The following is a 16,369-nucleotide window of genomic DNA, read 5'->3' on the forward strand; positions in this document are numbered from 1 at the left end:
GAATGAAAACTACCAGTAGTATTAAGTTTTATATATATATATATATATATATATATATATATATATATATGGATGAGGATAAATTTATGATACCAGTTTACCACATTATATACATCCTTATATTTGCAATATTTACAGAAATTAAGAATAAGGAAGAGGATCAAGGAACCTTTGGCAGGATAATTGAGGCCAATAAAGGTAACAGCATATTAATAATAAAGAAATATTTGGCACACAAAGTGATGATTTTAGCAAATATTTTGGTTTAATTTTATCAAAAATTGATGCCAGAGGTTTAGTGCGACGTTTCGGTCATATATTAGACCTGTGAGTGTCATTATCTACAGAGGGGCTCTATTTACAGGGGACACTATCTGCTGAAGGGGGCTATATGTGTTGCACAATCATGGGAGCAATATGTTGGGCACTATCTACAGGAGGTGGCTATATGTGGGACACTATCTACCGGGGGGCTATATGTGTGGCACGAACTACAGAGGGGGCTATATGTGGGACACTTTTTTTATGGGGCTATATGTGGGGCAATATCTACAGGGGGCTATATGTAGGGCAGTATCTGCAGGGGAGCTATATGTGGGGTACTATTTACAGGGGGGCTTCATGTGGGCAACTATCTCCAGGGGCTACTTATTACAGGGGGATCTATGTGGCCACTATCTACAGGGGAACTATGTAGGGAGCTATATACAGAAGGCTCTATGGGGTCACTAGCTACAGGAAGATCTCTGTAGGAGACTATCTACAGTGGGTTTTATGGGGACACTATCTACAGGGGGCTCTATGGGGGGCACTAACTACTGGGTCACTGAGCGTGTCGGACACAGCGTATGGTGTTATAATCAGGGGCACAGTGTATGGCGCTATCATAATTAGAGGTGCAGTATATGACACTATTATTTTTAGGGATGTAGTGTGAGGCACCATAAGAATTTTATCTTTGTTTATAAGTGCAGAAATGTTTGAAAAGCGAGAAGCTGAAGGCATCTGAGCAGCAAACTGCAGATTTAGGCTGTTGCTGTGAGAAGTCATCACAGACGTCTGGACCATATGTAGAAGAAAGGAGAAAAAGAACAACTAGAATCTGAGAGGATGTCACCTGTGAGTCACTTAACCTAAATGTTAATTCTGCCTCTAATCAGCACTGTAGTTAGTGTATGATCTGCAGCGAGATGATAGATGGTTTAAGTTTTTTTTGTAAAACAACAACTCCCAGCATATTCTTACTATTTTTTGGGCCATGCTGGGAGGTGTAGTTTTATGCCTTATTTGTGCTGGTGTTGTATTTATGTTATGAGCTTTATTCTAGTATAGTATATATGTATTGAGCTTGGTTCTAGTGCTGTATATATGTGGGGAGCCTGGTTATAGTACTGTATATATGTACTGAGCTTGCTTCTAGTATTGTATATATGTACTGAGCTTGGTTCTAGTGTGGCATTTATGTAATAAGCTTTGTTCTGGTGCTGTATTTATCTACTGAGTTTGTTCTGGTGTTGTATATATGTACTGAGCTTGGTTCTGGTGTTGTATTTACAGTATGTACTAAGATTGATTCTGGTGCTGTATTTATGTACTGAGCTTGGTTCTGGTGTTGTCTTTATGTACTGAGCTTGGTTCTGATTTTGTATATATATATACTGAGCATTGTTCTGGTGTTGTATTTTTGTACTGAGCTTGGTTCTAGTGCTGTATATATGTACTGAGTTTTGTTCTGGTGCTGTATTTATGTACTGATCATGGTTATGGTGTTGTATGTAAAAACTGAGCTTTGTTCTGGTGCTGTATATATGTACTGAGCTTGGTTATGGTGCTTTATATATGTATAGAGCTTGGTTCTGGTGCTGTATTTATGTATTGAGCTTCGTTCTGGTACTGCATATATGTCGGAGCTTGGTTCTGAAGTAATTATATAGGATATATTTATAATAACAAAATTGCAGGGCAGGTGTTATTATTTTTAATTCATTGTCTATTTAATGGGAACCTATCAGGTAGTTTTAACCCCTTGAACCGCCACCATGTGGTAATACATGACCTGACAATATTTCCAAACATTCCCCTGTATGCTGTTTTCAGATGCAGAAAAATATATACAATCAACTTTTAAAACGGCGCACTCTATATGCTAATTACTCATTATAGGGTCATGGGGCGGTGCCGCTACCCACCTTTCCATGCTTGATTTACATCCCCCTGCCTGTTATACATCACTACCAGTCTCCTCCTGCTTTCTTGGATGCACCATTGCCTTGTACTACTTGGGCACGCACCATGCAGCGAGGTTTACTCTGCTCAGCTTCATCGCTGCACCGAACATGCCAGGGGACTACAGGGAAATTGCGCATCCACAAGAGTTGGAGGAGGCTTCTAGTGATATAGAACAGTCAGGGAGGTGTCAAACAAGATCTGGGGGGCACCATTTCAATTTTCACCTGAGGGAGAAGAAAAGCTAGAATCCGCCCTGACTCTATACACAGATGTTTTCTCAATGTGTTCTCAGTAAGGTCCAGGAATGTTACCACCATACTCTTGTGGTTAACATAAGATATGGTGGTGATTAAAATTGCTCGTATACATTGGGAGACCATTATACAATCATCTTAAATTATTTGCTTGTTCATTGTCTGGGCAGAGATTTATTTGGTGATATGAATTTCGTGAGGTGCAGACTTTACACAAGGCACAGCACAGCAATATAATATAGGAAAAACTACCTGTCCCATTACATTATAGGAACTCTTCGATACTCAATGGTGTGTCTGACTACTTGTTTCCAATACAAAATGAAGAATTATGAATGTAACGCTGGGCTATAAGATAGACTGTAATTGAAGATGAGTACATTATAGGTAATATGTTTAGCTGGCCAAAGAATAGTCAATGGAAGTCTCTAGGATAAGAGTACATGGATAAGAAGTGTGGCAGACACTTGACATGATGACACTCGGCCCAGATGACACTTGGCGTGACAGATGACACATGGCACAGAGGATGAACTCGACTCTAACACTAGACTTCACTCAGGAACAAACACAATTATTGGACACAGGATACAAGATACAGGATATGGAAACACAGGATACAACTAAGGGACCATTAGCAATAATGAATAACAACGCTCAGGCACAGGAAGGAGGGCAGGACAGATTTAAGTAGGACAGATTGCACAGGGATAGGCTAGGTAGGATTATAGTAGTGCGTATGCTGGCCCTTTCAGACATCACCAGGGCGTTCGCATGCACCCTACGGGAGCGAGCCACGTGAGGGATCAGTACATGCCTGCGTCTCCAGGGAGGAGAACGTCGGCACAAAGGTAATTGATGCTGGCGGCCGCTAGGGGAAGCCAGCGGCCAAGTGTGTTTCACTATAGTTGTGTCTCAGTTCCTATGTGAGTTATCACAGGGATATTTTTAAATCCTAGGTCATCCAAGATGATGGATTTAAATCAATAATCATAACATTTTTGTTTTTCAGGTTGATGTTCAGTACTTACTCTTCCAATATTGGTCTTGTGTATAGTTCTTAAGATATAAGAGAGATCAGGTCATTGTTACACATCTATAATAGAGTTAAGTCGCTCTAGGGGTCTAATATTTATATATATTTTTTTCTTTTTAGGTTACAATGAACTTTGTGGCATTTGATGTCCAGTCATCTCCTAATTGCATATCTGACTATATAAAGATTTATGATGGACCCACTAAGAAATATCCTCTGTTGTTAGACAGAACTTGTGGATCCGAATTGATCCCTCCAATTATTGCATCAACTAGCCAGTTACTATTGGAATTTTCCAGTGACAGCAGTGTTACCAGGGCTGGCTTCAGTGCTTCATACAGCTCAGGTGCAGTAGTAGACCCTAATTCTTGTATTATAATTCAATATATTGCGATTCTAGTCCAGTTCCAATACTTTAAGTTTTTCCAGGAATTTATAGTGATGGACTCTTCTTAGTAGAGTCCAACCATTTGTGATCAGTGGGAGTCCAACCCCCAAGACCTTCACGGATTAGCAGAGCATAATTGAAGAAGAAAAGTGGGTTGAGCGTTAGAGTCTCATAAATCTAGATATATTTTTGTCAAAACTTGACAACGTTAAGTATTGGAAACAAGGCTAGGTGTAACCTGATTTTTATTTATGGTTATGGCAGATTCATCAACAATAACAACAATAAATCTGGTGCATGCTGCCCTGGGAAAGAGACTGGCACAGCATTTATACATTGCTCAATTATGAATAAATCTCCATTGTGTATACATTTTTTATAATTATTTACTGTTTTATATTAAATTCTTACCAGTACAATGTGGAGGAACATACTATACACCGGACAGAAACATTACATCCCCCGGTTATCCTAATGCCTATGCTCCAAACTTAAACTGCGTCTACACAATCACAGCTCCTGTTTGACGCAGGGTAAGATTTCCTTCTTTTAAGATTGTCCAAAAAGAATCTATCTATCTATCTATCTATCTATCTATCTATCTATCTATCTATCTATCTATCTATCTATCTATCTATCTATCTATCTATCTATCTATCTCATATCTATCTATCTATCTATCTCATATCTATCTATCTATCTATCTATCTATCTATCTATCTATCTATCTATCTATCTATCTATCTATCTATCTATCTATCTATCTATCTATCTATCATCTATCAGTCTGTTTATCTGTATGTCTATCTAATAATAAGATACATAAATTCTATTTGAAATAGCTATAATATCAAAAATTATCAAAGAAAAAACTCAACACATGAATTATTCACATGATTTTATACAACTATTTACAATTTACTATCATGTATGTCTCATTTATAATGCAAATATTATAGACTCATCTGCTATACATGATTACAATTGTGTTACCTTGGATAATTACAATGTTTGCTTCTGATCTTTACAGGTTTCCCTGACTGTTAATGATTTTGAGGCCGAAAATGGCTATTTCTGCTTTTCTGACTCTTTAATGATGATGGATGGGTCCAGAGAAAAGGGTCCATTCTGTGGTGACTACATAATCCCTACCATCACCTCTACTGGGACCACCCTGGTGCTGACATTTGTTAGTGATAGCACCGTTCAGATGAGAGGCTTCCAAGCGTCATATATATTCAGTGAGTATTACAGTCTTATCTATATATCTTCTTCACATACATAGCACATATACTGTTTATCTCCCGAGTGAAGCAGACATTAAGGGTTTTGACTATAGACAGGTCAATTATACATCACATCACAGTGATATGAACAGCGGGGGTACCAAAATTTGGATCCAGGCCTTGACTTTTATGTAGACATGTCCTCATATTAACAACCATCTCTGCATTGGCATCAATGGGAGTAATGGAAACCTTTGAATTCTCTCAGTCGATTGATCAATAATCAAAAGAAATGTAAACGTTTAAACTTATTTCGATTTTAGAAACTGAATGGACAAAATATATTTATAAAATGTTTAGATATTATATGTAGAAGTAAAATTGGACATTTTTTTTTTGTTAAAAGTGTTCCCTGTTGATAGGAAAATCACAGGATATCACATTATTAGACATTCTGTATGAAAGAGAGTAGCAAGTGTTCAATTACCCTACAGCACCATCACAGGGGAAATGGAGAATTACACATTGAAGATCAATAGGCTGTCCATGTAAGGTAAAGAAGAGCTAGGTCCTCCAAGCTTGGAGACATTATAAAGCTTTCCATACACTTATAATACGTTGTTACTCTGACTGATATTCCTCCTGACTCCTCCATATATATGCATGCTTGGCTTAACTCATGATAATACCAAGGAATAAAATATATTGAATTGTACAGATTTGGTTTTCTAATGAATCTTTATTTCTCTCCTCTACAGTATAACTGGAGATCACTACACACCGGAATACAATACAATTCTAACAATTCATTCTGGAAATGACTTATCATTACTGAAGATAAATTCTCTTATTGTTCTTGACTTTCTTTTACTTTAGCAAATTGTAGTTGTGATTAGTAAATTATTTCACATGTCTCCATGTCTCTTATATACTTCCTTTGTTTGGGAAATACAATTTTCATTGCATCATCTATAATATTATGTTCCAGTTTCAATTATTTTAAATGTATTAATATGTATGTGATCATATGAAGGTGTATGACATTGTTTGCCATGTCTGAAGAATTTCTTATTAGAATTATTTATAGATAGGAGATGGAGATAGATAGATAGATAGATAGATAGATAGATAGATAGATAGATAGATAGATAGACAGACAGATTCATTATCCAAAAATTGCGACAGCAGTCTGCGAACACTAATGACACCTAAATACTATAAATAGAACAGAATTGCTGCTAAATCTACTTACAATAGTGAGGTTATTAGAGCACATTTTGATCAAATTGTGTGAGCCCACCTGCCACCACAAGGCGACCGCTATAAGGTGGGTCCATACGCTGCTCATAAACCCAAAACTGGGACTAAGCCTACAAATACCTGGGGATGGTAGAACCCAGCATTATACTAATTAAAATCACCCAGGGCAGAATGAGGGGAGTGCAAGATTAACAATGGAGGCAATCAAGCCGACATATATGCAATATATAAGAGACAACAAAATTTGAACAGCACATTCCAATAAAATTATACAAAACGTGTATACAGGAGAAAGGAAGCCTAAGACTTGAAACTATACAATATCCAAGAATTATGACAGCACTCTGCGAACACTAATGCCACCTAAACACTATAAATAAATAAATATGCATAGCTCCTGAATCTACATACAATAGTGAGGTTCTTAGCGCACATTTTGATCAAATTGTTTGAGCCCACCTGCCACGACCTCTATAAGGTGGGTCTATATGCTGCTTATACACCCAGAACTGGGACTAAGCCTACATATACCTGGGGATGGTAGGAATCAGCATTAACCCCTTCCCGCTCCTGGACGTACTATTAGGTCATGGCAGCTGTATCGTTCGCGCTCCATGACCTAATAGTATGTCTCGGGAGTAACGGCCGTTTCGGCTGTCCTCCCGACACATAAAGGAGCTGTGACAGCTTCTGTCTTGTTCAGCAGCTGTCACAGCTCCTACAGCGGGGACCGATCGCTGTGTCCCCGCTGATTAACCCCTTAAAAGCTGCGTTCTATAGAGATCGCAGCTTTTTAGGGGTTAAGCTGCCATCGCCGGCCTGCTACACGATAGCGGCCGGCGATGGTGACTATGGCAACCGGACACCAAACAATGGCGTCCGGCTATGCCATAGACGGAAGCCTAGTGGGTCCTGACAACGTCAGGACCCACTATGCTTGCTGTCAGTGAGTAGCTGACAGTTCTAATACACTGCACTATGCATGTAGTGCAGTGTATTAGAATAGCGATCAGGGCCTCCTGCCATCAAGTCCCCTAGTGGGACAAAGTAATAAAGTTAAAAAAAAGTTAAAAAAAGATGTGTAAAAATAAGAAAATAAAAGTTTTAAAAGTAATAAAAGTAAAAATCCCCCTTTTCCCTTATCAGTCCTTTATTATTAATAAAAATATATAAACAAACAAATAAACTATACATAATTGGTATCGCCGCGTCCGTAACGGCCTGAACTACAAAATAATTTCGTTATTTATCCCGCACGGTGAACGCCGTAAAAGAAAATAATAATAAAACGAACGACAATCACAATTGTTTGGTCACTTCACCTCCCAAAAAATGGAATAAAAAGAGATCAAAAAGGTCGCATGTACTGAAAAATGGTACTGATCGAAACTACAGTTCGTTACGCAAAAAATAAGTCCTCGCACGGCTTTATTGATTGAAAAATAAAAAAGTTCTGGCGCTTAGAATAAGGTAACACAAAAAGTGAATGATTTTTTACAAAACTTATTTTATTGTGCAAACGCCATAAGACATAAAATAAAACTATAAACATCTGGTATCGCCGTAATCGTATCGCCCCGCAGAATAAAGTGAAAATGTCATTTATAGTGCACGGTGCACGCTGTAAAAAAAATAGAATAAAAAAACAATAGTAGAATTGCTGTTTTTTAGTCACCGCGCCACCTAAAAATAGAATAAAAACTGATCAAAAAGCACCCCAAGAAAACTACAATGGATTCCTCAAGGGGTCTAGTTTCCAAATTGGGGTCACTTTTGGGGGTTTTCCACTGTTTTGGCACCACAAGACCTCTTCAAACCGGACATGGTGCCTAATAAAAAAGAGGCCTCAAAATCCACTAGGTGCTCCTTTGCTTCGGAGGCCGATGCTTCAGTCCATTACCGCACTAGGGCCACATGTGGGATATTTCTCAAAATTGCAGAATCTGGGCAATACGTATTGAGTTGCGTTTCTCTGGTAAAACCTTTTGTGTTATAAAAAAAATGGTAAAAATAGGATTTTCTGACAAAAAAAAATGTAAATTTCACCTCTACTTTGCTCTACATTTCTGTGAAACACCTAAAGGGTTCATAAACTTTCTAAATGCTGTTGTGAATACTTTGAGGGGTCTAGTTTCTAAGATGGGGTGTTTCATAGGGGTTTCTAATATATGGGCCCCTCAAAGCAACTTCAGAACTGAACTGTAAACTAAAAAAATAAATAAATTAGGCAATACTTCGCTTCTTACATTATACTAATAATGAGCCGTGCCCACCCCGAGATGACCCCAGTTTTGACCGTTTGTATAAACGGAGACCCCTATTAGACCGTTTCAGTGCCCGGTTTTCCCAAGCATACACCCCCGAGAAGTGTATTTCTATTGATGAGTCCCTGGTACATTTTAAAGGGAGGGTTCAATTCTGCGAGTACCTGCCGGGTAAAAGGGCAAGGTATGGCGTGAAGATGTATAAGCTGTGCGAGAGTGCATCAGGGTATACCTACAGGTCTAGGATATATGAAGGAAAGGCCACCCCCAAACCAGACTGCATCCTGGACTACAATAGGTACATGGGAGGGATGGACTTGTCAGATCAAGTCCTGAAGCCCTACAGCGCCATGCGGTGTGGTATAAGAAGCTGGCCGTGCACATCATACAGATGGCATTGTACAATGCGTACGTGCTACATCGATGTGCAGGCCAGAGGGGAACTTTCCTGGAATTTCAAGAGGTGATTATCAAGAACCTAATCTTTAGGGACCAAGAAGGGGGGGCACCCAGTACTTCTGGAAGCGGGGCCACACGCATCGTACCAGGGCGGCAACACTTTCCAGGAGAAGTTCCCCAAACTGGCAAGAAGGGAAAAAGTCAAAAGAGGTGCAATGTCTGCTATAAGAGGGCGATAAGGGATGACACAATATATCAATGTGACACGTGTCCCGAAAAACCAGAGCTCTGTATGAAAGAGTGTATTAAAATTGATCATACATCCCTTGGTTTATAATTTACCCCAATTTTACTTACCCTGATGCACTCCGCACAGCTTATCCCCCCTAGTCTTTCCCCTCTGGGCCCTGCTGAGTGCACAGGCAGCTGATAACAGCCACATTGAGGGTATTGCCATACCCGGGAGAACCCACATTACAGTTTATGGGGTGTAGGTATCCGGTCAAAATGCTCACTACACCTCTAGATGAATGCCTTAATGGTGTTGTTTTGAAAACGGGGTCACTTCTTGCGGGTTTCAACTGTACTGGTACCTCAGGGGCTTCTGCATACATGACTTCGCACTAGAAAATCCCCAGTAGGCCAAATGGTGGGCCAAAACGACATATTATTTGAAAAAAATAATTTTGTTTTCATTCCCAGCCCAATTCAAATAAGTTCTGTGAAAAAACCATGGGGTCAAAATGGTCACAACACCCATAAATGAATTCCTTGAGGGGTGTAGTTTCCAAAATGGGGTCATTTGTGGTTGGTTTCTATTGCTTTGATACCTCTGGGGCTCTGCAAATGTGACATGGCATCCGAAAACCAATCTAGCAAAATCTGGACTCCAAAGAACACATAGCGCTCCTTTCCTTCTGAGGCCTCCCATGGGCCCAAACGGCAGAAATTTTGATCACAAATGACATTTTATTGGAAAAAATGACATTTTTTTCATTTCACAGCCCAATTCAAATACGTGCTGTGAAAAAACTGTGCTGTCAAAATAGTAACAACAACCATAAATGAACTCCTTGAGGGGTGCAGTTTCCAAAATGGGGTCACTATTGGGGGTTTCCTACTGATTTGGCACCTCAACACCTCTTCAAACCTGGCATGCTGCCTAAAATATATTCTAATATTAAAGAGGACTCAAAATGCACTAGGTACTTCTTTGCTTCTAGGGCTTGTGTTTTATTCCACGAGCGCACTAGAGACACATGTGGGACATTTCTAAAAACTGCAGAATCTGGACAATACATATTTAGTAGTGTTTCTCTGGTAAAACCTTTTGTGTTACAGAAAAAAAATTAATAAAATTGAAATTCAGCAAGAAAAATGAAATTTGCAAATTTCACCTCCACTTTGATTTAATTCCTGTGAAATGCCTGAAGGGTTAAAAACTTTCTAAATGCTGTTTTGAATAATTTGAGGGGTCTAGTTTTTAAAATGGGGTGTTTTATCAGGATTTCTAATACATAGGCCCCTCAAAACCACTACAGAACTCAAGAGGTACCTTAAAAAAAAGGTTTTGAAATGTTCTTAAAAATATGAGAAATTGCTGTTTATGTTCTAAGCCTTGTAACGTCCAAGAAAAATAAAAGAATGTTCAAAAAACGATGCCAATCTAAATTAGACATATGGGAAATGTGAACTAGTAACTATTTTGGGTGGTATAACCGTCTGTTTTACAAGCAGATGCATTTAAATTCAGAAAAATGCTATTTTTTCAAAATTTTCTCAAAATTTTGCAATTTTTCACCAATAAACACTGAATATATCGACCAAATTTTACCACGAACATGAAGCCCAATGTGTCACAAGAAAACAGTCTCAAAATCGCTTGGGTAGGTTTAAGCATTCCGACGTTATTACCACATAAATTTAAATATGTCAGATTTGAAAAATGGGCTCTGAGCCTTAAAGGGAATGTGTTGCCAGCAAAACATGCTTTTTTTTTTTTTTTTAGTTAAACAATTAGTGTATAGGTGATTAAACATTGTTCTAATTTTTTATTTTTTTTTCACGAAAATATTATAAATTGGATTCAATTGGATTCTAATTTATAATATTTTCCATTGCTGGTCACTAGATGGAGCCATTCCCAAAATTGCAGCATTGCATGTGGTAAAGCAACCACATTGCTTTATGCTGCAAAATTGGGTAAAAATCCCTCGCTCTAGTGAGCTCTCAGAATCCCCCCCTCTTTTATCCTGGCTAGTGCCGGGAGAAACGAGGGGATTGAACGGTCTAACCTCCTACACTGTGTGTCGCCATTTTTTGAGCTAACACACAGTGTAGTAGGTTTACATACAGTAGTAAACACACACTGAAACACAAACATACATAGAAATCCCTTACCTGCTCCAGTCGCCGCCGCTCCCTCCGGTGCATCCGCTCCGTCTGCTGCCGCTGCTCCATGTGCACAAGTCCGGAAGCCGTGACCGGAAGTAGTAATATTACTGTCCGGTGACGACTTCCGGTCCACAGGAAAATGGCGCCGGACGGCCCGCATTTCAAATTGAACTGTGTGTGAGCGGCGCATGCACCGTTCCCACACAGCGGCGTACATGATAGTGGATGGAACGGGCCCCGTTCGCAGTCCCTATGGGACTGGAGCTGCCGTATTCCATGTCTGTATGTGTCGTTAATCGACGCATACAGAAATGGAAAAAAAAATGGCAGCCCCCATAGGGAAGAAAAAGTGTAAAAATAAAAAAAAGTAACACACAAACACACAAATTAATCCAAACGTTTTTAATAAAGCACTAACATCTTTAACATATTAAAAAAAAAATTGTGGTGACACTGTTCCTTTAAGGCCAAAACAAGGCTGCGTCCTTAAGGGGTTAAACTAATTACAATCAAACAGGGTAGAATGAGAGAAGTGCAAGTTCAACAATGGTGGAAGTCAACCCCACATACATGCAATACATAAGAGACAACAAAATTAGATCAGCACATTCCAACAACATGATAAGAAATGTGTATACAGGTGCAAGGAATACTAAGACTGCAAACAGTACAATATCCAAAAATTGTGACAGCACTCTGCGAACACTAATGCCATCTAAACACTATAAAACATAAGTATGCATTGCTTCTGAATCTACTTACAATAGTGAGGTTCTTAGCGCACATTTTGATCAAATTGTTTGAGTCCACCTGCCACGACAAGGCAACCTCTATAAGGTGGGTCCCTATGCTGCACATAAACCCAAAACTGGGACTAAGCCTACATATACCTGGGGATGGTAGGAACCAGCATTAAACTAATTAAAATCACCCAGAGCAGAATGGGAGGAGTGCAAGATCAAAAAAAATAGAGGCAGTCACCAACCCCACATAAATTGATCAAATAAACAACATAAAAGTTGTTTGAACAGCACATTCCAGCAAAATTAAACAATTTGTGTATACAGATGCAGGAATGCCTGTGACTGCAAATTTATACAGCACACAAGAAAATGGTGACAGATTGACAGATGCAAGTGCAAGCCCTGGGTAACAGACCAAGGTCCCAGCTAAGCACTATTCAAAAAAATAGGTAGCACTCCGTAGTATATGTGAAAAAAGTGGGTACTTTATTGCCCCATGTGCAAGATTTCAGCTCTGTCCTCTAGAGCCTTTCTCAAGCAACTAACATTGATTTATTCAAAGTATATAACATGGTGTCAATCAACACTACAAAATAAGTTCAATCAGGCATAATATACGTCAAAACAGTATGCAGACAATGTACAAAACATACAATATAAAACAGTGCCTAAAATTCAAACACATTGTGTTGGATAATGTAAAACATATGTAATAAAAATAGCATCAAATCTAAAATGTCCAATTAAGTAAAGTGTGAACATATGTGTAGTTTGTGTATTAAAATAATTAAAAGAAAATCCCCTCCTGGGACCTCACAATCACGGTGCCGCCATAGTAGCGAACAGGAAGCGCTACTGCGCATGCATGAGAAATTCTAAAATGTTCAGGGTATTAAGGATACCCGGCGTACATCGACGCATACGCAGTAAAGCGAAGCCGCGGATGCGGCCATCTTTGAAATTGGAAAAGTAAGTGAATCAATCAAAGTGAACTATATTAAATCTATTAAATATCTAGAGACAAGGACTAAATTAGATTAATATATTAGGATGCCACTAGTATTGGGTGAAAGGAAAGGTAATATTAAGTACCTGAGGACAGTGAATATGAACATCGGTGTATCTATGTAAACTGTCTGTATGGAGACACTTCTGTGACAACTCGAAGGAGTAGGGAAAAAACCAACGGTCCCCTCTTAATTCTGATATATAAAAAAGTGGAGTGGAAAGAGTAGTCAATGGATATTATATAAATATCCATCACCACCAACCAGAAAGGTAGACACACATATCGTATATCCATGTGCCTTAGTGTCCCCTTCAGCTCCGAAATTAGCACATTAGTGCTTAAATGGATGAGTGAGGGGCCCATCCCGTATTTTGTGTCATAAACTCAGAACAGTATTGGAATCGCCTGCACATGCCAATGTCATTCATCTTATTCAGGTCCCTTCAAATAGCAATATCGACAGAAAAAATTAATCATAGGAAGGAATCACATGGTACCCAGAAATTGAGAACAACAAAATTTCAAGTAAAAATTAATAGTCATCTAAAAGGAAGAAAACAGAATATATATGAGTATCTAAAAAATCACAAAACATGTATCTACACCGATGATAATGTCAAAACCTCAACACCAATGGGGCGCATCGGAGGGAAAGGGGGGAAAGGGGGAGCGGGTTCGTGTACGGGTCATCTACACCAGTCCACTGAGTGAAAAGTCTACATTAAGACCGTTAGGTTTAAGGGTATTGAGCCTACCTATCCATTGCAACTCTCTTGTTTTAAGTAACTTGGTCCTATTTCCACCACTTCTGAAGAGTGAATGTGATCTAAGATCCAAAACCTCAATTGTTGTAAAAAGCCCAAGAAACAAAGATATGATGTCTGTAATGACTTAGTAGCTTATAAGTGACTAAATGAAATGCAGGAAGAGCAAATTTAATGTTTTCACAATCTCTTTCTCATCCACAGGAACCTGAATTGTAATATCGCAGGATATAACATATATTTTCTTGTTGATACAGGAGCCTCTGGATCTCTAATCAATCATGACATTTTTTTCTTATCAGATCAGAAAGTAAAAACAGTGGGAGTAACAGAAAATCTAAAATATCTTCCTATTTCTAACCCCACCACTTTTTCTGTAGGTTCCATAACTACTGAACTTTATTTGTTGTTAGTAGATGCCCCGATAAGCCTACTGGGACAGGACTCGCTGTGTAAGTTGGGATGTACCATTTACTTTACACCAGATGGCGTACATCTCCAGGTAGCATTATAAAACAAGGAGCATACGGTTAATCTGTTATATCTTAACCCACAGTGACTTTCATTACAGATCCTGCAGTAGAGGTCATGATATAAAACATACCGACCCATTTATGGAACTCTACTTCCATTGGAGTAGGAACACTGAGCCAAATTCAGCCAGTGCAAATTTCACTGAAACCGCACTGTGTTCTGCCCAGAAATCCCCAATATCCTCTGAAATCACAGGCAGAGATAGGAATTGGCATTACAGTTGACTTATTGTTGAAACAAGGCGTCCTTAAGAAAAACAATAGTCTTTGTAATAGTCCTATTTACCCCATCAAGAAGCATGGCAATAGTCAAGCATGGAGTGAATGCAGAGTCTGAAAACTATTAATAAAGTAGTGGTTCTCCTGCACCCAGTAGTCCCTAATCCAGCAACTATATTGAAACAGATCCCCCTGACAGGACTCATTTTTCAGTCATTGATTTGATTTGTCTTCGGCATTTTTCTCCATCCCCATACACCCTGACACACAATATCATGTTGCATTCACTTACAGAGGACAGCAATACACATGGACACATCTACCTATGGGTTTTCTAAACTCTCCCACCATTTTTAGTCAAGCCCTCAGCAATAATCTTGCTGATCTTCATCTGCAGGATTAATATTGATTCAATATGTAGATGACATTTTGCTCTGCTCACCTTCTAAATAGAGGAGTCTTCAGGACCCTGAAACAATTTTACATTTGTTGGCAGAAAATGGACACAAAGCAGCAAAGCCCAAAATGCAGTTATGTCAGACTAAGGTAATGTACATTGGGCATTGCCTAACACACAGGGGTACAGACATCTACTCCCATATAGAGTTACTGCTATACAAAAACGTAAAAACCCACAAAATATAAAACAGATAAGAACATTTCTGGGAATGGTGAGATACCGTAGACGCTGGGTCCCCAGTTTTTCTTTGTATGCAACTCCGTTGTATGCTCTGACTAAAGACGTAGTGTCTGAACCCACTGACGAGACGCGTACAACTTTTGGAAGCACATTACACAGGCACGAATAACACGTTGGAAGTTAACACACTTACTGCCCAGCCACATCATTCTACGTCAGTGTTCTCATTTGAACCCTGCTAGTTTGCTTCCTTATGAGACAAGTTTGTCTCAGAGAGAGGAAGGGGATGAGGATGATGAAGGTGTTATTTTTTTGATTCTGATACGGATCCTGATGACTATCTTGAATATGTATATATATATATATATATATATATATATATATATATATATATACATACATTGACTCTACCACGAGCTGACATAAGAGTGGGCCCACTGCAAAACCCAGATCTTATGTTTTATGTAGATGGGAGTTGTCACAGACAAACAGAGATGCTGTAGTTAATGATCATTCTGTCATACATGCAGAATCTTTAAATTCTCCTCATTCTGCACGACGAGCTGAACTGAGACCTTTGACAAAAGCTTGTCAAGTAGCAGGCAAAAAACTGTTCACATATACTCAGGCTCAAGGTATGCTTTTCTCACTGCAAACTGTTCTCCTGTGAGTCATGCACAGGAAATCACAATGCTACTATAAGCTATACAACTACCTAAAGAAGTAGCAATTCTAAAGTGCCAAGCTCACACTACAGGGCATGAACCAGTGACTAAGGGAAATCACAGAGCAGATGTAGCCGCGAAGCAAGCAGCCAGTAAAAATTTGAAGTAGAAAATATACAAGAAAAATTGGTCCGCTCACCACTCATTCGAAATAAGGACGCCACATTCCATGATTATTCGGTGCACGGGCAAGAGAGCTATGTCGGGAGTAGGTAGAAATCCAAGAAAAAAGTTAGAGGTCCAGCACACGATATGATATGAAAAAATACAAAACTGTTTATTTAAG

The sequence above is a fragment of the Rhinoderma darwinii genome, chromosome 12, assembly GCF_050947455.1.
Source record: "Rhinoderma darwinii isolate aRhiDar2 chromosome 12, aRhiDar2.hap1, whole genome shotgun sequence".
Taxonomy (NCBI): domain Eukaryota; kingdom Metazoa; phylum Chordata; class Amphibia; order Anura; family Rhinodermatidae; genus Rhinoderma; species Rhinoderma darwinii.